The following is a 25354-nucleotide window of genomic DNA, read 5'->3' as shown; positions in this document are numbered from 1 at the left end:
CCCTTTCCACATGTCCTCACTGCCATCAGCTGCCACTCTCCCAAATATATCTACACAGACGTGCCACACAGCCCCTGCCATCCAGTTGTAGGTTTGGCACACAATAGGCCCTTCACCTGTAACCAGCTGGGGACAGACCTTGGTCCCCTTTGGCCCTAGGTGCAACACTGCCAGCCATGCCCAGGTCCTGCATATGAAGTTTCACTCAAGACAGAGGCAGGTGCTCAGCCCACCCCTCCTGCTCAGCACCAGGCAGGTAGAAGGGGGCTCTCTGTCAGTGATGCTGTCCTGTATGTGTCCAGCCTCACAGAGTGGCTGGCATGAGCGTTCAGCCCGAAAGCATTTGGCAAGGCAAAGCTGATAGCCAGACCTGGAGAAAAGATGCTGGGTACAAACACTTCTCACTCTTACAGAAATAAAAGTCACAATGTTGTTTTGCTGTTGCTGTAGCAATGCTCATCAAAACCCAGCACTTCTCCCCCTGTCCAAGTTTGGTTTTGTCATTAAATTTTAAATGAGAAATCCAACCTTAACAATTGTATTTAATTTGGATATATGGTATTATTTACATTGCTCAATAAAACAATTGATTCCAATCAATTGCACTTGAGCTTCCTCTGTGTTTTAAAAGAAATGGATAATTCATCATAAGCAGGTCAATTGTGGAATTCCGTAGGGGTGGGCAAACACATTTCCACCAGTATTGAACTCTACCAAGGTGTGAGAGACATTCACACAGCTAAACATCTTCATGAGGAGCCACTCCAGATCACTCTGCAGCTCCAGAGGGATTAGTGTAATGAGGTCTGAGCAAACACACTGTGTAGCCTTGGGATTAATTTTGATGGCCCTAAGCAGAGAAGTGAGGAAAGAAGAGATGAGACAGGAAGGAGCCTTCCCTACCTACTGTTTTTAAGTGTTGAGAAAAGTACACTGATCTTCACAAAAAGGGTAAAAAACATACAGAGTTTGGCCCTCAATATATACACCCCATTATTTATAAAAAGGCAAGTGGACATAATGATTTTTAAGCTACATGTGCCCATGCCCTGCTCAGTACATGAGAGGGGGAAAAGAGCAAACAATCTCCCTCTGCTTCAATTCAGTCACTTCCCTTCTGCGAAAAAAAAAAAATAGTTTGCCTGTATTTAATTTCTACCAGTATTTTAAAGATAACATAATTAACTGCCATACTTACATTAAATCTTTACCCTAGTTTAGCATCCTCTGAACAACACTGGTTATTAACAGAGGATTAGAAGAGAGATTATATGAAGTAGTTCAAGTCCTGGATCATTCTTACTTTAGTATACCATTGGTAATCCCAATACCAAGATGGAACCACACATCATCAGCTTCAGAGATCTGAAAGTTAACCTAATATGGACAGAAAGCTGAAATGACCACGTCGTTCTGTCAAACCAGAACCAGGCAAACATGATGGAGTTTTGGATGATTTTCAAAGAGCAGCTTGAAACTAGAGGTACTCTACAAGTGACTATGGACTAATACATCCCAAAATGTGTGAACCAAAGTAATTACTATAAAAGGAAAACTGAACTAACAGAATGCAATTGCCTTTTTTTTTTTGCCATCAGGTTTTGGTTGACTGTGGGTGTGTTGTGTGTCTCCTTCATTTTCCCCTCCCTCCTGATTGTTTGTTAAACTCTACTAGTTTAATTTGGAGTTGCAGCTGTTTCCACAGAACTGAAACAACTAGATCCACTAAAGTCAAATGATACTTCCTACGGGCTTCAATAAGATTTCCATCAAGGTTCACAATAAATAAATAAAACCAAAAGTCTGTAAAATCTCCCATCCTTCTCAACTCAAGGATCTATACTGGAGTCACATACAACAAAGTGATGCCCCTGGGATTTGGATTACAAGCCCATCTAGTCCATTATCTAATCTCCAACAGTGGCTGTTAGAGAAACTTTAGGAAAAAAATATGAGAAGTATGATAAACATAGAATGGCTTTCTCTCTGATAGGCTTTAAGTATCTGTTAAATGCCATACTTCCACAAAATCAGATTATTTCAAGTCTTTAAAGTTTGCACCAGCATCTATCTTCCAAGCAATCCTGGTTTTCCATTATTCATTCATTCAGTGTTCCTGCCCTTTGAATCGATCAGATAGGTAGGGCAATATGCAGATTTGGACATGAAATAGTCATGTACTCTTCACAGGCTTTTCCTTTTACTTCTGCCTTTATTCTTTGTCTGGGACTCCTAACCTGGAGGGCTGCATTACTCCCCCATCTCCTTTATCTCACCAAGAAATTAAAAAGAAAGGCTCCTAAACCCTGCCCCCCAATTTGTTCCTCTTCAGAAAAAAATACCTTGTACTGACCCTTGCCAATGACATCGCCTATATGCTTCAATTCTTTCAGTATGTTAGTATTGCCATGAAAGTGTAAATATGGAAGCAGGAGTTCTGCTTCTGTATTTTCTGAGTGCATAATTCAGAACTGAATATAATTTTCATAGCAGAGTCCTTTAATTGACATAATATATAATGAACGAACTGAGGTTATTTACCTTTTTTGTGTTGCAAGTATAAGCTAAGATTTGGCTTGCCCCTAGAAAGACAAAGCTAAATTCTAAGTTTTCACGTCTTGGAAACAGTTTAATGGACAACGTAATTTTTCAATTTAATTAAACTAGCCTTCTTAGAGGCACTGTGATGTAGTAAAGGCAAATATCTCAGATGACATACATTGGCCTAAATTGAGTAAAGCCAGTGCTTTCAGACAAAAAAAAAAATTGCAGAGGTGTAGAAAAACTAAAGAATATTTATAGATGCTACCCATAGGGACATGGATGCATATACAACTGAAACTAGTAATTAAGCAGCACATTAATCTCTACAGTTTGCAGTCAAGTTTTGTGAGGAGGAACACATAACTAGAGAAAAACTCAAACACATCCTTTTTGTCTCACATGTTAATCATCTTAGCTTGGATTCTTTGAGAATGTGTAAGCTTCCTCTTCTGCTTTTCCCAAAAGAATATTATAGTGCTAATCACCTCTGATTTTTCCTGAGAGAATTGGTAAGATTTAAAACTGTGGCTAGACAGGACAACTAAGATAAATTCAGAGTCACGAATCTGAGAATCCTTAGCCCAACCCAAGAGACTCTGAAGTCCTAAAACTGGGACAGACCCAATACCAGTTAATTGGAAGTGTTCTATAGATGTGTACTCTTTTAAAGCTCTATATTCAACTGTCTGTTTCAAAGTTCACTTTATACAGAGAAAAGAGATTTATTTGTAGGAGTGTTTTATGTGAACACACTTTTGCTCCTGCTCGCATGGGAATAAGGAGATTTACTACTCACATTATCCACCACTGATTGCTCTGCTTTAGAAATTTCAGACATCCAAGCTGAACCAACAATAAACATGGGATGCAAAGAAAAGCCAACAATCAGAGCAAACGTACTGGAGAGAATCGTAGCACTGAAAATTGTTTGATCAGACTATTTGGTAAAGTCTCCTAAACAGTGGAAGAATCCAAAATGCTAATCAACTTGCAACCAGACAACTTTCCATCAACCTATTAGTAATCAACAAATTGACCAGATTTCCTTACCAGGTTTCAGAAGTATCCTTACTTAATAAGTACCCATAGCAACCCTAAGTAGATACGACCTCTCCAGAATCCTTGTCTAGACTGGATCACACTCTCCTTTTATTTTTCTTCGTTCCCATCCAAAATCTAAGCTAGGCATAGCAGGATGTAGAGGTCCTATTAATGAAGTGAGTGCTCTTTCTTCTGCTGCTCTCTGGGATATTAACATGTCTTAGCATAAGAGGAGAGCTTGCCCTCCTCTTCTACTAGGTCTGCTTTCTCCATATATACAGCACTTGCAGAAGTTAGTCCATGGATCAAAAGACCAACTTCACCTTCAGTCTCTTTAGTGATTACTGCTTCAGCTGACTGGCTAGACCAAAGCCAACAGTTCTGCAGTAGTTGAACAGTAAGAGAATAGATCATCTCTTCTATGGAAGCAAAAATCTGGTTCGGCGTGGAAATGTAGACTAAACTGAACCTTCCAGATTCCAAATACTATTATTTTTTTTTTTTTTAATCTCTGTCTTCCTTGAAGTTATCCACCATGCTGGAAATATACTATTTCTTTAATGAAGCTAGTGATGGGAACTGCTTACTACTTAGTAATAAATCTTATCCCTGTATAACTTGACATGTGGAAAAAGTTGTAGCAAATAACATTTTATTTACATGATATTAATTGAAGCATTAATTCAATCTAGTTAAATTGGAATGCTGTTTTATTATGTAAATTAACGTGGGTAAAAACCTGGACAAAAATGTCAAGGTTACCTACCTAAAGTTTAGCACATGCAACCATGCTTTTTATCCCTGGTAGTAGCACATCCTCTGTTCATTCTGGCATGGGCTTGTAACATCAAATATATCCATAAAATTCAGGAGAATTGCAGCTGTTCATTACATTGGGGCAGGGCCAACAGAGAGACAATGCAGAGGACATACAGAAACATAGCTTTCAGGTTTAGAGCCTTGGAATCAGTGGAGTAAGACATTCATATGCTCTTTTTGGATGTGGGCCTTGCTTCAGTTGGGCAACTTTGATTTAAGTGAGCACCTATACTATTATAAAAGAGGCTGTCTTTGCAAATGTGATTAATCAACATGATCCAGAGTGGGGTAATCAATTAAAAAACAAAATACTGTTGGTATTTTACTCATGTCATTCCACGTGAAACTGTCTTTCAACCTATATCATAGAATCGTAGAATAGTTTGGCTTGGAGGAGACCTTCCAAGGTCATCAGGTCCAATCCTCTTGCAATGAGCAGGGACATCTTCCACTAGATCAGGTTGCTCAGAGCCCCATCCAGCCTGACCTTGAATGTCTCCAAGGACGGGGCATCCACCACCTCCCTAGGAACAGGTTCCAGTGTTTTACCACCCTCACTGTAAAAAAATTTCTTCTTCATGTCTAGCCTGAATCTCCCCTCTTTTAGTTTAAAACCATTAACCCTTGTCCTCTTCTAACAGGTCCTGCTAAAAAGTCTGTCCTCATCCTTCTTTTAGCCTCCTTTTAAGTAGTGTTCCAGCCCTCTGATCATTTCTGTGGCCTCCTCTGGCCCCTCTCCAATAGGTCCATGTCTTTCCTGTACTGAGGGCTCCAGAGCTCACAAGGTACTCCAGATGGGGCCTCACCAGAGAACAGAATCACCTCCCTCAACCTGTTGGCCATGCTCCTTGTGACGCAGGACAAGATATGATTTGCCTTCTGGGCTGCAAGCACACATTGCCAGCTCTAGTCTAATCTGTCATCCACCAGTACCCCCAAGTCCTTCGCTGCTCAAAAATACATACATCTAGTGTAGATGTATTTCCTAGACAATAGATGTAGACATTTTCTCCTTATGAGCATCATCTCTCATCATACCTGTATATATGCCATATATTGCACTAAAAACCCCCAAGCACCTGAGGATTAAAATGTCTATTCTCATGTTTAGCAGTAACTACTGCAGTAGGAATGGAATTGACATTTTTCTGCAACTGAAATGCACAACTCTAAATATTTATAATTATATCTAGTTCATAAGCAATTCCCTACCCAACCAAAAATACATGAATAAAAATGAGGTGCTAAGGATTGTACCTCCATTAAGGCAACTCAGCTTTATTTGTACTCTCATATATTAATTTGATCATATAACATCTCTGTTCCTAGTATCACCCACATCAGGAGTTCATTCAGCTCTGGTCTGATTGCCATGCTGCCAATAAACAAGACATTTAATGATATGTCAGTCTTTGGTATAGGAGATAAGAACTCCAGCATGTGGCAACAGAATTCTAACACATTTAGTCTACAGGACAAAAGTTCACATCTACAGAAGGAAAGACATCTAACAGACCACCTGCAACTTAAAAAGGCTTAAGTAATATACTCTAACCTATTGCTCAAGGAAAAAAACAAAAACAAGAACAAAAACAAAATAAAACAAACAAACAAAAAAAAAAGCAAGCAAACAAACAAAAAAACAAACCACAAAACCAAACTGTTGCAGGCAGAAGGGTAAAAGATTTATAATATGGAAGAGCACTGGCAAGGAGGATTTACCCAGCAGAGGCCAGGAGACTCATCATGGAAACAGTGAGCAAGCAGAGCCAGACCTCAGCACAACAGAAAGCAAGGTTTTTCCTGGGGACCCAGATCAGATTGTAGGACAATTGCCGTGATTTAGGAAGCCATCAACTTACTGGATTGAAAAATAAGACTAGAAAAAGGGACTCACCCTGAAAGAACACAGAACTGGAGGAAGATACAGGTTTATAAGCCCATTTTATTTCCATCTCTCTATGCATTTTCTCTACCCTTTAAGAAGTTTGCTTTTCTAGTTTATATTTGATCTCAGTGACTAGAAACCTCATTTTTACAAAGGTACAGGAAATCTGGCTCAAAACTCTGGGCTCCTGAAGGATCATAGCAATGACATCTTTTTTTACTTCAAAGAAAATACATATGAGCCAATGCTATTTATTCCAAACAAGTCTAAACCACCATGGAAGGGTGCCTCTCTGTTCTTTCTGCCTACTACTGTGCTTCTTTCAATTACAGTATATGTGCTTTATTACAGAATATTCTAGACCAGGAGCTGAACCTAGCAAAAAAAAAAAAACAACACACCAACCACCCAAATCTGTTTTACTTGGCCCTGAATTTTGAGATTAACATCCAAGTCTCAGAAATGAACCATATACAGTGAATCAATACATATTTATCTTTGTGTATACTTTAATTAATGGATAAGAATAACACTAAAGCTTCATGAAATAAACCATCTAGCTTCTACTACTGTAGATAGCATGTGTCTTTAAACCAAAGCCAGAAACAGAATAAAGTCAAAGGCTTGTTCTTTTCTTCAAATCACTTATATATATTGGTTCTCACTGAAACAAAGTGATGCTAATAGTCAAATCAAAAGACTTATCTGATATGAACAAGAATCTACAAAGAGGGTCACAATGCATAAACCAGGGATGTTAATTCATTATAAACCAGATCAATAATACATGACAAATATATGCAAAATACTGAACAATGACAACAGATGACTACTCAGTACATCAGCAAATTTCATCTGTTAAGAGCCAAATATATATATATGAACTACTGGATCATTGAAAACTTGTATCTTCTGGATAAAACTTCCTACTCAGAATGACAGGATATAATCCACCTTCTGTACTGTCTTACCAGCCTGGAATTTTGCAACAGGGGCTAGCACAGGCTACTGCTAGAAAACACTGGACAGGTGTGCAGGATCCTACCTTGGATTTGTGAAGAGAAGCACTGAGAGGAGCATCTCTCTTCTACTATATTGTTGATAGAGAGACAGCACTTCACTGTCCCATCTTCCCTTTGATGCTGGCCTGTGGAAAAACTACAAAGTGTACTAAGAAATTGGAAGATGACATAGTAAATCACAATTTTCAAGGAAAAGTAAAATTCTGCAAGTTTCAGACTAGGCTAATAGCATCTCTTAAATTTTGTCTATGCTCAAAAATTTGCACAAAAATGAATTGAAAGTGGAAGGTGTTAAGCATTGATTTAAACTGAATAAATCCCTACAAATTCATTGTTTGAAACTGGAACATGCTACTTCAGTTTAAATCAGTGAGCTACTGAGTTTTGCTTAGTCAATATTTTATTTATTTTGTTTTAAATACCTCAAGACACCTCTCCAGCCTGTTCAGCACCTAATATACTATTAGCAGCACTTTTTAAAATTAAACAGCCCAAAACAATCAATTCAAGGGATGCTGATCCAGCTGCCTATTGAAAACTCCTTTTTTCTTTTTGTCATTTCAGAAGTAGACCCTAGCCTGCTTAAGAAAGAGATTTTGCATCAGGTCAGAAGCTCAGTGAAACCAACTCAAAGACAGATGTGTCAGCAGCAATTTAATTCAAGTTAATTAGGAAAACAAAAACCAAAATGGTCTCAGCTGATCTAGTTAAACTTGTGTATTAAGCTTTTCAGAAAAAAAAAAAAAAGTATCTAGGAGAGGATAATATTCCAACTTTGTTACTGAAACATAAGTGGCTTTTAGATAATGTGCAGTCAACTAATGAATAGTTGTGCTTATCAGAGAATTTAATTTGGCTCCAGTAATATCATTCCAACTAAATAGATAATTTGCTTTACATATGAGCTTGATATTGTAAAACACCACAGCTACTACGGCAAGAATGTGTTACTAGGAAACACAGGGTTTGTAATTGCCCCTCTTAATTATGTCTCTATAATCAAAGTGAATGCATAAGTTAGAAGAATGAATTAAAAACCTGCAGTTCATCTCTTGGCTTATTAATAATACAATAAAAACACTTGTTTTAACATCTTTATGTTCTATCTTTACAATTTTTCTTTATATAATATTATCTTTACATTAACCTAAATCTTAACAGCATCTTGCAACAGTTGGAAACAGGAGGAATAACTGTTTCCTTCTCAGTAGTCATGGCAGAGGACAGTATTGCTATTGTCTTGTGTGTCATCAGACCTCATATGGGGCAGTTCCTTCCCTACAAGATTAGCTATATAAATGCAATAAAAAAAGGAGCTCCAAAGCAGTTAATTCATTCAGCTATTGCTCCAAGAGCCCATTTCTCTCCCTACACAACTGTCCTACACTACTTCAGCATCTTCTACAGTTTCCAGTGGAGGAAACGTTTCTGTCCTCATATCAAAACACAAAGTGTTACAAGCCTGATTTTTCTTATTGGGAAAGCTAAGATGCAGATTGGCCAAGGCTGAAATTTTCCATATCACCTCAAGGATTTGGAGACCCAGGTATCATTTATTTTAATCAAGTCTCAAAGCCCCTTAGGTAGCTATGAACAAGTCCCAGTCTACAGAGCAGAAATAGTGACCATTATTCCTGGTCTGTAGAAAATAAATTGGGTTCAGGCACAACCAAATCAATCTCCTTTCCACTGCCACATATTCTAACTTTAATCTTGCTGTCTAAGCTAAATAAGAGGCAATGCTCACTTGTACAATCCAAGGATAACAGCAATAAACAAACTGCTACTTTGACAATTCAGTCAGGGTTCTCCAAAGCTCTGTGGGGTAAATAACCAGTAACACCTCTTTGTGTGCATTGCTGGGGTAAGGCCAAGGCTCTTGATACATATTAAATAAAATTATTTACATCAAAGATAAATACCCCAGCACAGTGTTACCTTCCTTCCTGAATGCTATTAGATGTCATAATTTTCATCTTCAGCTTTTTCAATCCAAGTATCACTCACAGCATGATGGAAGATATGTTCATTCCAGAAGTGGGAGATCCATTGAAGGAACAGAACAATTGAGAATACCATATTTGCTATGGCCATTTTCCACAATGTCCATGTGCAATATGATAGTCAACCAGTTGGAAGCTCAATCTAAGCAGGTAGCATGTCCTATGAAAGACAGTTCTTGTCATACAAGTAGATTTGGCAGTGAAACTTCTACCATCAAATTCACATAAAACCAGTAGTTAACATAGAATCTTATCACCAGTATCATGCAGCTTTAATTTTCAAGAAGCTTTCTGGTGATTTCCTTGAACCACGGCCCTCTTCTCCACCCTCCAGCTTATTTCTTAATAGGAGGGGTTTTTTTTGCGTCCTCACAGCATCTATTTAAGCCATTCACAATCGTAGGCAATTTCACTGATCACAATAGGCACCTAAAAAGCCAAATTCAGCCAGATGTCAACAAGTATGTGTCAAGGTTTGATTGCGGGGTGACAATAAAACCATGGCAGATGTATTGTTAACCCTCTCTCATCCCCCTTCAGCCCCTCCCTCTCCCCCCTTCCCACTAAGGACAGGTGATTGGGAGGGAAAGAAGGACAGAGAGAAGAGAGTTGGAAAAATTAAAAATGTTTTACTAATGCTACTGATAAAATAGAGAAAAATAATACACAATATACAAAACCCATCTTGAAAGTTCTCGTAACTGCTCCTGCAGATGTGGACCCAGCACCCGAAGTCCTGGACTGGACTCTGCAGCTAACCAGAACTGGATTCAGTCTGTCATTAGGCCTCAGTTTGCAGGGATGACTAGCAAGGTCCTCTCCTAACGTCAGCCATAACGAAAAAGGGGCGAGATCCTCGTAATCTCCCACTTTTATACGAAGTATGACATGAATGGAATACTTCAGTTGGTCAGTTTTTGGTCACCTGTTTCTTGCTGCCCCTCTTGAAAGATGCACAATCATTCTTATAAGTGACCTCACATTCCATTGCTACGTCTACCAAAACATGTATCTGACTTTCCAGGAAAATGAAGCTAGTATGAAGGCTTCAGCTGACAGGCAAATTCACTAAAAGAGAAACTTGTTTTTAACAAAACCAGGGCAGTATGGTTGAAAAAAGTTAAATTAGATCAACCTGGTGTGATAAAGAATATATCTGGAAGGCAATTAACTATCTTTTCAATGAAAGGATGAGGTTTTGTAAAACAGCTGATCAAATGCAGGACAAAACAGTCATATGGGGTCTAAACATTTTATAGGTTAAATATGTAAGGTTTACACTAGAAATCTGGACTATACTGACACTCATGGTAGGTCAATAGCTTCTTTCAGAAGTCTGTGTGCAACAGCAGAATGGCAGAAGACTAAGTTTGTCTGTGCTCTCAGCTCTCGCTGAACTGAAGACGACAGTGAAAAGAGCATCACAAATCACCATTCACCTCCTGTCTTCAAACATGTCTTCTGAGTTTTAATTCACAGAAAGAAGACATGGGAAGAAACAGGAATGTTGAGTCAAAAAAAAACAAACAAATGACTAAACACAAACAACCAAACACACACCACAAAACAAAAACCCAAAACCAAACCAACAAACAAAAAAAGGCACAAAAAAAATAAACAAAAATGCGAACAAAATTCAACCAACCAACAAAAAAAAGCCAAAACAAATGAAAAAAAACACCACACCACCAAGCCTCAAATGATCAACAACTAACCTGTAGTAAACAAAGGAGCAGTGGTTGAGTCAGGTGCTTGCTTGCAGTAGTAGGCAAGGGACCATTACAGAATTCTCAGTACTAAGCAGCTCAGGTTCCTTTTTGAGTTGATGAGAAGCTTGAAATATTTAGGCACCTGAAACTCCCACCTTTGATTAGTACATTCAAACATGTTCAGAGGGGGAGATGCTGTTAAACAGTCACAATCTCCCAATCTCAAAACTGCCAAGCCTTTGGGACGTCCTATCTGCCCTAAGCGATGTTAGCCACCAAAGAGTACTTTCCAGAAGAAGCTCCAAATTACTCAAGAAAATAATGGTTAAGACCCTTTCCTTGAAACATTTTCTTTTCCAAAGGCAGCATAGAAGTTTGAGGGTAAATCACTGCAGCAACTCTGTATCACATGAGGACTTTCCATGTAATAGAAATAAAAAATAAAAATATTTAACTATCCAGGTATGTGAGTTATAAAGAAGATTTGCATTCTGCCTTTGGGAACAGAGGGAAAAGTTCATGCAGTTGACACATTTAGTCTGCACACACATATCAGCTAAGAGTATATTAAGAAAACACTAGAATTTAATTAGTTTTAAATAAGCTCATTCATGTGCAAAAGCAAACATGGCAGGTACAAATCAAGCACATGTTCCATACCTGAATTTAAAAAAAAAAATCTATGTATGGAGAGTCACATGTGCACATATGGACATCAAAAGCAGAAAATCCAGCCATAAGGAGGCATAAATCTGTAAGGAGCAGGTTAATTAGAAATGTGAGAGTGATAAACAGCAGATCACACACAATTAGTAGATGAAGGAAAAAGAGGACTGAAGTATTCAACTGGAAAAAGACCAAATTGATGTGAAGATAATTTAAATAATAAAAGAATGAAGAACAGCTACAAAGACAAAACCTATGGGAAAGCAAGAGGAGGGAAAACAACAACAAAAGGAAAAACACAGAAGAGTACTTCACCTACAATCATGGAAAGAAATTAGAGAAGTTTATTTATGCCAGAATTCTCTAAGACAGAACATATTAGCTGAGATGTGTAAAAGAAGAGCACACATTTTTAAAGAATGCTATGGAAACAAATATTGATATGAGAGGGTATAACATGTTTGATTTTAATATGGAACAAGAAAAGGACAAGGGATAATAACAGTAAAAAAACCATATTTATCTAGAAAGAGAATAAAACGAAACACCAGATTGTGAAGTAAAAGAAAAATGACAATATGACAAGTAAAGGAGGAATAAGGAATTATCAGTCTGATTAACAATAATGCTGAGTCCTAAGATATGGTCAAAGACAAGTCAGGCGATTAATAGAAGAAGCAACTTTGAGGATGTATAGTACTTGGATAGGTATATTCATCTGAACTAGGCAAAGAAAGGTGCACAGAATACAAGACTCTGCTGGTTACAAAGCCTCTGCACAGTAAAAGGAAAAAATAATTCCATGCTATGAATGTGTTCAGGGCAGTCATTCAACCAGATCAACACATGAACAAACTACATGGATAAAGTTTTCCTCTAGTGTGCAAAAGGGATGAGAAAATCCATGCCAACCTTTTTTGACATCTCTCAAGTACAGATAAGTAAAGAAGTACCAATTGCACCCCCATGAAACATCAATCAGGAAAAATAAATTAAAAAAAAAATCAAGTTTTCTGAAGACAAGCTTTATCATCTCAGAGAAAATGATCTTTTTTTTTTAATTAAATAAGCATCAGATCATAGATAGTCACAGGTTGTGCTCCTACAGAAAATCTTGCAGAAAAGTCTTCAGGTCAAGTCCACTCAGATAAGATCAGCATTCTCTTTATTGTTTTTATTTATTTACCTTATTTTTTTTTCTTCCTCCCTCTATTTTCTTTCCAGAAGCTGCTTCATTTACCATGGTTCATTGGATGAACAGGTCATCAATGATTTACACAGTTCAAATGACTGTTTCCTAATGGGCCCCAAAAGTACCTGCTTATGTTTATGATGTGTATTCCAGCTCCAAAAGATTAGCACAACTTCTGTGGAAATTCTCCACACAAAGTAAGCTATTTTTTCCATACTCAAAACATTCTTCTCATTCTTGCCATAATGTGCCTTACTGAACCTAACTCCAGGCAGGTTTGCTTCAAGTTTCCTCCTATGCAGTAAATCTATCATCAAAAGTCAATCCTCTGTAGGTTTTGTGCTACACCTAAAGCAAACACGGGTCCTGGCATAAGACCTTACAAACCCACTTAAGTGACATACCTGTTTCCCCATAACATTCTAACCTTGCGACAGACACAGCTGTGATTTATAAGAAACAATTCCAGCTGCTTTTTTTTTTTTTTTAACAAGGAAAATTTTGCACTTTTCTTAACCTCGGTGTAAAGTTCATGCCTACATTTTTCTTCACATTATCAACTTCCAGTATGAATGGACACATCTGTGTTCACTAAAGAAGAGAGGTTATGAATTTGTAATCCTGCTTTCGGTTATTTGATAGAGTTTATCTGAGTTTAGCTTTTACTCCACACAGAGCAGTTGAATGTTCAAAATTTCTTACCCTGACAGTAAACTCACAACTGACCTACATCTCTCCCAGGGGATGAAAGTTTTAAAGGCATTTTTATTCTCCATTGTGGGACTCAAAAATGGTTAAAGGAAGTAGAAAATGTTTTAAAGTGTAGTTAACACCAACTTTGAAATCTTTATTATCAAAAAGTAATATGTCAACTCTGAGCAGTTAGAGCAAGATTCAAACAATCAATCTGGCAAGAAGCAAGTACCACCAACGTCTGTTGTGGCACACAGTGTAGATATTCCCTCTATGCTTTTGAAAACATGAAAAATGGGAAAACCCAGTCTAAAACTAGAAGGTGTGCACTGGTAATGAAAACAATGGAATTTAGAAAGACAGACACAGAGAGGGGAAACAGTATGTATCCAGAAAACAAAGGAAAGCTAAAAAGAATACTAATTTGTGACAGTTACAGTGTCTTCAACGGAACAAAGACATGAACTGACTAAAATGATGTAAGGTGAAAAGGACAGGAACTTTACATGTAAATTAAGACTTTTCAGTCTCATCAGGGAAAAGGGGAGATGAGCTTCTCTTCAAACAAAGAAACACTAGAGTTTCAGGACTAATCAACCCCAGAGAACAAAAAAACAAAAACAAGAGTTTAATCTATCAGCACCCCCAATAGATCTAGTATATTAGAATATTTTTAACAAGAACTAATTTAATAAGAGATAGGACCAACCACCCATTTTGGTCACTTTGGAACTATCAGAAATTTTATCTAAGGGATTGATTATAAAATGCCATTTCAGGAAGTAGAGAATATTGGTTGAAAAATATAAAAATCTTTCCCTATTGCAGAACTCAGGATGCAAATCAGTTTTCAGTGCTGGGGTTGCTGATGGAACATTTGCCTCTGCTACACCAGAGATTCCCTGTCTTAAATATATCAAGGAAATCATGCCTTTGATTAGCAGTCTTTCAAAAAAGATCCTCATTGCCTCTTTGCTAATATACTCTTGCATCACTCTCTGCAGAACACTCTGCCTTATCTCAAGCTTTCTTGTGTTTGTTTTGTAATAGCTGAAGAAAAAAAAAAAAACAACAAAAATGCCACACAATGCAAAAGCAAAGCAATGCAAAAGCAAAATGCAATGCAAAAGCAGAACACTTATATAAGGTTGACTGTCAGTCATTTTTAAAAACACATGTTTACAATGTAAACAGATGTAAACAATTTAATTACTTGCAGTAATTTATTATTTCCGATGGTGCTGTATGGTCACTTGCTCCATGTGAAATGTAAGAGAGAAGTCAGAATATTAATAACTAGCATTTAACAGTAACATTATTTCAGTATACTTATAATGGTATTTTGTACAGTAGATTGTTTTACCACAGTGAAAAAATTTCGTGCAAGTATGTGTATACAGAACAGTTAAAAGGCAATGGAGGATTTGCTATCTGCACACAGTGCTAACATATTTTGTTAAAACTTTGAAGTACCATTATGTTAAGCAAGATGTATTCTGATTCAGAGATTAAAATGCATCAATTAAATTGATGGGCAGAGACATAATGATATTACCCACAAAATTGTACCAGATATGATAATAGCATCCAACTGCATCTGTGCTGTAAAAAGTATAACAATAGTGCACTATCACTGGTTCTAATTAGGTCCTATCCTTTAGACAGTGGCAGGTGGCCAATGAAATGTGGATATAAAACCAGAATATAATCAGATGAAGAGAGAGGAAGCTGTTATTGGCTTTTAGTTATGTAAATTAAGAATTTTACTCAACAAGTTATTTAGTCATCCTTATGAGTAGAAACATTCATTTGGAAGACTAATTATACCGTACTTACTATGATTAGAGCATGCAATTGTACTTCATGCTATTTGCAATAGAAACTTCTTGAATTATATTAAGTTAGTGGTGAGAATGAATTTTGTTTATTTCTTTTACAGGAAATCTCCAAAGAAAACCTAGTATAGATGAAAGCAATTGCACAGTGGTGAACCCATAGGAAACGCTCTCTCCTCTAAATTGGTTCTCTTTTGCTCTGCCTTTCAGACCTGTTTTGAGTCAATATCTTGCACACAGATGTACTGAACTACTAGAGACGGTCTTTCAGATGAAGCACAAATAGAGGTCCTGATCACTTGAAGTCTCTTGAGATGGCACAGTACATTTGAAAGGATAGCAGTGTTAGCTTGTATCCTACCAGGATTCCTTAGCTGCTGGACTAAGCAAATAGCAGACCTATTTCTTCCACAAATATTAGACTGAAGTATAAAATAAACAGTGACTTGTACTGTGCCCATGACCATATCACATTTACTTCATACAACATGGTTATTTCCTACCACAAATACTCACTGAAAGGACAATTTTCACTTGGATTTTGCCAAAGGGGAAAAAGCCGCCATTATGCTAATTTCTAAAATGCTGTTACTTAAAAGCATGAGTCACTCAAACAAGAATAACAGCATTTTATGATTTATTTAATAGATTGCTATGTTATGAACTGCAGCTTACACAGGTGTGTAGCCTAAAAACAATACACACAACAAGAATAATTCACTAAGATAGTTATGTAGATTTTGTATGACAAAACCCGAAAAAGTATTCGTGTTCATTCCAAAGTAGAAGGATTTAAACTTCTGACATAACTGTCTCTGACACAGAACATTGTGGGAGAGAGCTAAGGGGCTGCAGATAAGGAAAACAAGGGACCAAGCAGGGGGGTTTATCCCCAAAGACATAGCAGAGTCTATCCAAGTTCATTGTGCAAGTTTCCTTTGATTTTGTAAACAACGTGCTAAAATACTGTAGGTTGTAACGTAAAAAAATGAAGAGAGTTTGTTACTACTCATTGCCTTCACTACTGCAAGTACAATTATCCTTCTTCACAGTCCCACTGATAAATGCAAATCTAAATAAGGAAACATTACTTTTTTTTTCCCTTCAGGATTCTATACCATTATATGGTGCAGTAATAAACATAACTAACTTTTTTTTTTTTACCTTGTTAGTCTTCATCTTCTTATCAAAATTCTATCTTTTACATATGACAAAAGAACACAGGATTTGTAAGTCCTCCACTCTACCTCTTACTTCTTTAGAGTAAAAAAAAAAAAATCTGCTTCAGAGCCACACCACCTTTGACATTCTCTCCATTGGGGAAACATTCCCACCTGATCACTCTGAGTTACGACTGTGTTGGGTACAAGGTACTACAAAGTCCACAGGGTGCCTTTAATCCCATGGCTGCAGCAGCTATTACAGGACACCCTCAACAAATCAATGCCTGATATCTAATGCTTCCTTTTTTTTCTGAGGAAAAAGACAAACAGCATGACCCTGTGGGAGTCCTAGTTGCTTTTGTGGTGTTCATCAGACACAGGTTTTGGGCCCAGATAAGCCTTGAGTGGGAGTCCTTCAGATGCAGGATATACCAAAATTTTGCACCCATGGTTGGTTTGGTTTGGTCCCTGACTCTGCCATTCTGCTATAAAATTTCAGGACCCCCTACCTGCAGCAGCCCCATGGCTCTTGACTCCTACCACCCAGGCCACCCCCTCTACCACAGCCTGCCTTGCCTCCCACTACCTTGTCATTCTGTGCAGCTGACATGGTAGGAGGGACTAAATACAGGATGGAAATTGGGTGGGTAGCATTTTCTTGGTTAGACACCATTCAGGAGAGCACTCTTGGAGCCACACGGGAATAGCTTTAGAAAGTGTAACAACCCTTGCAGTCAGCAGACCAATGGTATATATCATATCTCCTCTGAATCCAATGCCCTAATACCACAAGAAGCCTCACACATATCCTTCCTTTCTCCTATGAAATCACTTAAAGAAAAACATTGCACTCACCAGGATGCCAGTGTAGGACATGTTCACAGGAAGCTCCCCATGTCAGGTGGGAAAGGGAACAGACCAGAGGACTATCTCTGGATGTATCTGCATAGGGTTCTTTTGCCAAGTCCCAGCACAGAGACCTTAGAAAGGCATCAGCACATGAAGTCTTCTCTAAATTGTCTGTTAGGCTTCCTTAATAGTGTCCAACAGAGTGGTCCTGGGATCCAGGGTGCCCAAGCACCTGGTGGACTTGGTGGTACGTTTCCATCTAAAGATCTGTTATAAACCTCTATAACAAGGCACACCTACCAGGTCCCACACAAAGAAGAGTCGTCACAGGTCTCCAGAAGCATGACTTTCAACTTCTTTAGCTCCTGACATTGCTTGTCAATCTTCTTGCATGCAGTGGCAGTCATAAGATTAACACCCTTCTGACTCTCCCACCAAGTCATCTGCCTCGGGAGAAACTTTTTGTTCAAAATATTTTTACTAGTATCAGCAGGAGATACATTTGAAGACAAGAATGGCAACATAGCTACAATACAAGCCCAAGACCCACCTAGGCAGCAGAAACAGCCACACTATAACTTAGACCAGTACTGCTGGCTGAGCTTAAATAGGGCTCCTCGACCCTGGAGCAGAGGTAGGTGGATGTCCCAGGTGAGGATGATCAGATCCATTAAGATCAGTTCATACCTTCAGGCCCCTGACAAACATAGGCTTAGCTTTAAAACCATACTACTGCTTTTTAAAAACCCACTCATGCAACTACAACCACTATGGATATCAGGGAGGAGAGCTTTGTATAAAGGTAGGGCAAAACAATGTAGTCACAATCTGCTTTGCAGCTCTAGCAAAAAAAATCTTTTAGCCTTAATCTATTACTTTTATGTGAAACTTAAAAAAAAAAAAAAAAGCAAATAATGCACAAAAACCTTTTTTTTTTTTTGAATCATGTATTTTAACAATAACCCCATCAAACACAATAAGCATGATGCTTACCTATTGAACTCACATTTTACCTACAAACAGCAGCCTTAGGGAGAACAGGCTAAAATGGAATCTCAGAGATTTTCCAGCTCAGTGGCACAAGACATGCATGGAAGCTGCATCCCTGAACTTACATGTTGCTTCTCACAGTAATAATAGGTCACATGCTCATTAAAACTCCTTTTTTTTTCTTCTGAAACAACACAAAACAGTTTTGAAGCTGCCTAAAAATCATGCCCTTTTCAAATCAAATACACAAAGGACACAAACAAACTGACATATTGTCTTTGCTATTCAATTTTTCCTTGGCAATCTAAATTTTTTACATAACAAATTATAAAATCAGAAGCCAGCCTAAGAAACTATTTGGTTTTTCAAATGAGAAGTTATTTAAATTATTAGAACTGGGTCAAACTAAGATTTTGGGTTGGAACTCCCAAAATCAATGGGAAAGGCCAGATTCAGACCCCATATTTGGAGGAGGTCTCTAAGTCTTAAGTAGGACAGAGAAAACAATCTAATATTATCACATCTAAACATTGGCATGTTTATATTCAAATCAAGACCAAAATGTTGCAGTCCAGGTTATAGTCTAATTATCACTCAGCAAGATTTTACTGGGATCTAAAAAATCTCAGAGACATCTTTTGTAGCCACAGGGTACCATAGTCCTTATCTGAAGTATCAATTACTTGCAATACTATTCTGCTCTCTCCCTTTCACATTAGTAAAATGGGTGTTTTGCTGACACCAAAAGGTAGAAGTAAGAATGGTACCATGTGTCCCTGTGCAAGCAGATAACACAAAAATGATTTGTGACCTGCTTCTTGTTTATATATTTGTTTGAATCTGAGTGCATAGTTTGATTTGATCGGTAGACAAAAGATAAGAAAAAAAGAATAAGCATTCAGTAGGTCAACTATTGATATAAAAGTCTGAGCAAGCAACTGCAAAATTCACTACGGTAATTTATCCGCATGGGTCAATGGCTATTGACTGCCTGAAAATAAAGGTCGATCACAGTGATAGATTTCAATGCCATAGCTATGAACATATATTAATAAACATAGCACAGAAGTGATTTTTGACTCCGGTGGAAAGGACAGATAATCAATATCCTTGTGTCCTTGCCCAGGCTGAACTTTGTACTTGGATTATGGTAATTAAATACTAAATAAAGTGCTGATGTTTTCATATAATTAAGAGAGGGATGAAAATAATAAACTGCTAAGTGGCTCTTGTTGGATATTTTTTACTGAAATGAGCAAAGCAAAATGTTTAAGCCATTTGAGAAAAGCAATACTTTTTGCATGCATCCTCTCCAGTCCCAGTTAATATTTCTATTATATGCTTGCCACAAGAACAGATTCAGCACTTTACACTGCAAACAAACATGGACAAGTGGTTTGGACAGTTTTCCATACAAGTGCCCAGAAGGTCTGGGTATCTAGGGGTTTTTTGTTTGTTTGTTTGTTTGTTTTGTTTGTTTTGTTTTGTTTTGTTTTGTTTTTTCAGATAGGTGGCCAACCCATAAAGGTCCACTCAGCCCTGGATGTTTCATCTTGACTGAGCATTGTTTTCTCAGATGTTTGATGCTGCCCATTGGATATAAGCAAAAGCACAGCTTCCTGGTAGCTTGACCCTACCTGAAAGCTGTAATTCCTCTTCCCTCGGTTTGCATCCCCTCCAGCCCTGCCTGGCACTTGTACAGCTGAGCTGGGTGAGAGAGCTAATCCATCTGAAAACTAAGCACTTGATTTGGTAGGAGTAGGGTGCAGATAGACCAGCTCCCCTCCCCCTGTGAACTCTTGAAGACATCAGGAGGCTGGGAATAGAACCATGAATCCGAGGCAGGGCCCAGCAACCTTACCTTAAGCAACCATAAACAGTGCTGGATGCACCTTGAGATGCAAATTGCAAAGGAGTGAGGCTAAATATGCATCTTATTATGTGTAACCTGTCGTTCTGTGAAACGACTGAGTTTCAATCACTTGGTGCAATGACTGGCGCAACAAGTATTCTATTAAACCATTCGACTGCTCCATCTGGTCATTGCATGAAATGCCTACATTATTCAGGTATTTCATGAAATACCTAGCATTAATATTACAGCCATACTGTGAAACCAGTCACTGAGTGAAATGACTAAAATTTCCATTCATTTAGAGAATAGATGCATTGTAAAAATGAGTGTTAATTTTCTGAAATCACATGTTGAACTGTGTGTGTCCAAGGGTGAGAATAAAAGACTACATGGTGTTAAGAATATGTATAGTAGAAATAGTTTTACTTCTCTTTTTGAGTTAACAATTCCAAATAAAGCAAATGTCACTCTAGTCTTCAAAAAGGGCAAGAAGGAGGACCCAGGAAACTATAGACCCGTCAGCCTCACCTCCATCCCTGGGAAACTGAAGGAACAACTTATCCTTGGTGCCATGTCAAGGCATATCAAAGATAAGAGGGTCATTAGGGACAGTCAAGACGGCTTCACCAAGGGGAAGTCATGCTTGACCAACCTCATTGACTTTTATGAGGATACAATGAGGCAGATAGGTGATGGCAGAGTGGTGGATGTGGTCTACCTTGAATTCAGTAAAGCATTTGACAGAGTCTCCCACAGCAACCTTACTGCTAAACCGATGGAGTGTGGTCTGGACGATTCAGTAGTGAGGTGGACTGCAAACTGGCTGAAGGAAAGATGCCAGAGAGTTGTGGTCAATGGGGCAGAATCCAGTCAGAGGCCTGTATCTAGTGGAGTGCCTCAGTGTTCAGTACTAGGGCCTATATTATTCAATATATTCATTAATTATTTGGGTGAGGGAATAGTGTACTATCGGCAAGTTTGCTGATGACACCAAGCTGGGAGGAGTGGCTGACATGCCAGAAGGCTGTGCTGCCATCCAGCGAGACTTGAACAGGCTGGAGAGTTGGGTGGGGAAAAATTCAATGAAATATAACAAGGGCAAGTGTAGGGTCTTGCATCTGGGTAGGAACAGTCCCAGGTTCCAGTATAAGTCGGGGAATGACCTATTAGAGAGCAGGGTAGGTGAAAGGGACCTGGGGGTCCTGGTGGACAGCAAGATGACCATGAGCCAGCACTGTGCCCTTGTGGCCAAGAAGGCCAATGGCAGCCTGGGGTGTATTAGAAGGGGGGTGGTTAGTAGGTTGAGAGAGGTTCTCCTTCCCCTCTACTCTGCCCTGGTGAGACCACATCTGGAATATTGTGTCCAGTTCTGGGCCCCTCAGTTCAAGGACAGGGAACTGCTGGAGAGAGTCCAGCGCAAGGCAACAAAGATGATGAAGGGAGTGGAGCATCTCCCTTATGAGGAAAGGCTGAGGGAGCTGGGGCTCTTTAGCTTGGAGAAGAGGAGACTGAGGGGTGACCTTATTAATGTTTACAAATATATAAAGGGTGAGTGTCATGAGGATGGAGCCAGGCTCTTCTCCATGACAACCAATGGTAGAACAAGGGGTAATGGGTTCAAACTGGAACACAAGAGGTTCCACTTAAATTTGAGAAGAAACTTCTTCTCACTGAGGGTGACAGAACACTGGAACAGGCTGCCCAGGGAGGTTGTGGAGTCTCCTACTCTGGAGACATTCAAAACCCGCCTGGACACATTCCTGTGTAGCCTCATCTAAGTGTTCCTGATCTGACAGGGGAATTGGACTAGATGATCTTTTGAGGTCCCTCCCAATCCCTAACATTCTGCGATTCCGTGATTATTTTTTCCTGTTATAAATAAAAACTTCTACCAATTTTCAAACTACCTAGGTGCTTAGGTTTGTATCAGGACAGTAACATAGTTCTTTCCTTTTTTTAAATATTTAATATTACCTTTCATGTAGAATAAGCAGTTTGATTACATATAAATATCTGAACTGCAGATTCCTAGATGATCCCTGATGAACCTGGTTTTCAAAACTGTAATCTCAGGTCTACATCTACACATGAAAGCACACAGAAAATGGCAGGTGCTATTAAATTTTTGTCTCACTTTGAATCAGCTGTTAGAAATGCAGATGCGCTTGGATAAGCCTGCATCTAGGTGGTAGCCACATAGCATTTGATAGCATTTGACCATAACCAAGCAGTTACTGTGCTCGAACCACTAGTCATTTCACAGACCAAGGCTATTTTAGACTTGTATTATGTCCATTCTTGGTTTTATTCACTTATTCTTTCACTGTACAAAAGTTGGCATCTTTTTCTGAGGTACAACAAAAATGCCTATAAGAAAGAGAATAGCTGTGTAAAAAGTACTGCCAGAGACATGTGAATAATAGAGACCATGAAACAGATCTGTACCATATCAATTAACTATTTCTCTTTAATCTTTTTCTTCCCCTCACATCTCTCTATTTTAAAGTTTTTAACTTCTTATTTCCCCCTCTGAATTTGACCACAGCACCAGGTTAATTGGCCTCCTACTAGCCCTATCAGTAAAAGAGTTTTGATTCTGTTTCTGAAACGTAAAACAATTATTATCAACTTATCATGGATACTCCTTTTCTTTCAAAACAGATTTAATTTTACTAAATCATAAACCTGGATACTATCACTTAAGTTGAATGTAACAGGTCAAAATATTTTTCTGCTTTAATTTTCTTGTGTCATGTTTAGATGAATTTGACCCTTACTCTCAGTTTAAAATTAAAAATTCAGATTTTCTAAACATTTTTCAGTCTTCTTTTTCGTTGGAACTAGAGGTCAAATTTATTAATGTTTGCCTTGTTTCTGAAGGGAACACAGCAGTCTCAAAAGACTTTTGCCTGCACAAACAGTGATTTCTATTTTCAAATGAGCATTTTAATTCTTGCCACTTTGTAACTATTTCCCCTAAAGCAGTAAGATGACTGAGGTTTTGCAAACACCTACATTGTATATAAGCTGTAAAACCCTTAGCTTCTTTGCGTTAACCTGTAGTATTAGTTTTAAGTCTGTGCTTAGAAACCTAAATACATTCTTAACTTTACAGTCACCTGATTTAAAAATTCAAAATTTGTTTAGATGATCTTTAGTATACGCTGTTTCTTGCTCCTATGAAGTGATTGTATATATTTTAAGGGGCACATTAAAACCCGAGTACAACACAGAATTATCTATATGTATGCAAAGCATTTTCATTAAGTGGACTGGTAGCCTTCACAACAGCTAAAGCTGTTGAAACATAATAGATTTCTTGTTTTTCTGACCATTTTTCTCACCCACTCACTCAAGAAAAGGAGATTTCTTATCAGCTAAACCACTTACATCTCCCACTTTTCCATCCATCTGCTGAATGGGAAGAGAGTTCAAATCAATAGAACCATTTAATTTCATTATAAAGAAAGGTTTTAGGTGTCTTAATAATCTTTTTCCCTCTTCTGCCTCGTCACATATCTTTCCCACATTTCCTTTTGAAGTTGTCAAAATACAAGTTGAGACCTTTCAAGTATTTTCTTATTTAAATACCCAAACTACCTTTGAGCTGTAACACCAATCGGTGGCTTGCATTGCCTTCCTGGCAATCACTGTAAGTTGGTACATGTATTTAGTTTAAATAGATTTACGTGCAGCCTTAAATGCTGTGCAGTGATTTCACAGTAGAAAATCAGATTAAAACAAAATTATACCGACTTGTCCCAGTGCTAGACTTTCCATCAGACAATACCCAGGTGTCACATTGGTGTTAAGAAGGTCAGTTGCAATAGAAAGACTGGCCACTGATCTGCCAGTCATTTAGAGAAGGCGTGTGACTGCAGAGCACGCTGGAGCCCTCCTGGCCCACATACATGGCCCTTTTTTCCATGGAGGTGGCATTTTGGAGAGCACCCAGCTCTCATTTAGGTGTGGGGTCAGATCCCAGCTAGGGCACATAGCCAGGGTCTTGAGTACCTCAGTTTAGAAGAAAATTACCTTTGTGTACTCTTTGTAAATCAAGTATTAAGCGTTATGTATACTTTAAATGTAGAAGTACTTTCCTCTTTAAAATAACTTGACTTTTAAAATGCTAATTAAGCTGAATTATGTCATAGATTATTTTACTCTCCTTAATATCTGGAGGCCATCTTCTCTTCAAAGGTACATGGTCTCCTAACAGATTGTATGACAGGAAATGTGAATACACAAGTGGGGTGATTCTACCTACAGCTCCTTCAGAATGACTCCAAACCAAACAATGTTACCTTAACTTTCATTGCTAAATTCACCCCAATGGTAATTAAAGACATTTCAAGTGGTGTATGATACACTCTGGAGGCTACAATTATACACTTACTGTTCTCATGAAAACCTTCCAACTGTATAATACTGAATATGTTTTTTATTTTCACAAGGCAAAATGGAAGTTCGCTTCTACTGGTTTTGTTCAGTAGACTGAGTGTGAATTCATAGAATCACAGAATAGAATAGTAGAATCATTTAGGTTAGAAAAGACCTCTGAGATCATAAAATCCAACTGTTAACCTAACACTGTCAAGTTCACCACTAAACCATGTCCCTAAGCACCACATGTACATGTCTTTTAATTACCTTCAGGGATGGTGATTCAACCACTTTCCTGGACAGCCTGTTCCAATGCCTGACAACCTTGTCAGTGAAGAAACTTGTCCTACTATCCAATCTAAACCTCCCTGGATGCAACTTGAGGCCATTTCTTCTCATCCTATTACTTGTTACTTGGGAGAAGAGACCAACACCCACCTTGCTACAACCTCCTTTCAGGTAGTTGTAGACAGTAATAAGGTCTCCCATCAGACTCCTTTTTTTCAAGTCTAAACAACCCCAATTCCCTCAGCCACTCCTCATCAGATTTGTTCTCTAGACCACTCACCAGCTTCATTGCCCTTCTTTGGACACGCTCTAACACCTCAATGTCTTTCCTGCAGGAAACGATTCAAGTTAACATCCCTAAACACTGCAGTTTTCATAGTATCTTAATTAATTTCCACAATTACAGGTGGATTA

Source organism: Streptopelia decaocto, assembly GCF_964273445.1.
Source record: "Streptopelia decaocto genome assembly, chromosome: 2".
NCBI classification, from domain to species: Eukaryota; Metazoa; Chordata; class Aves; order Columbiformes; family Columbidae; genus Streptopelia; species Streptopelia decaocto.
This window is presented reverse-complemented; position numbering follows the sequence as displayed.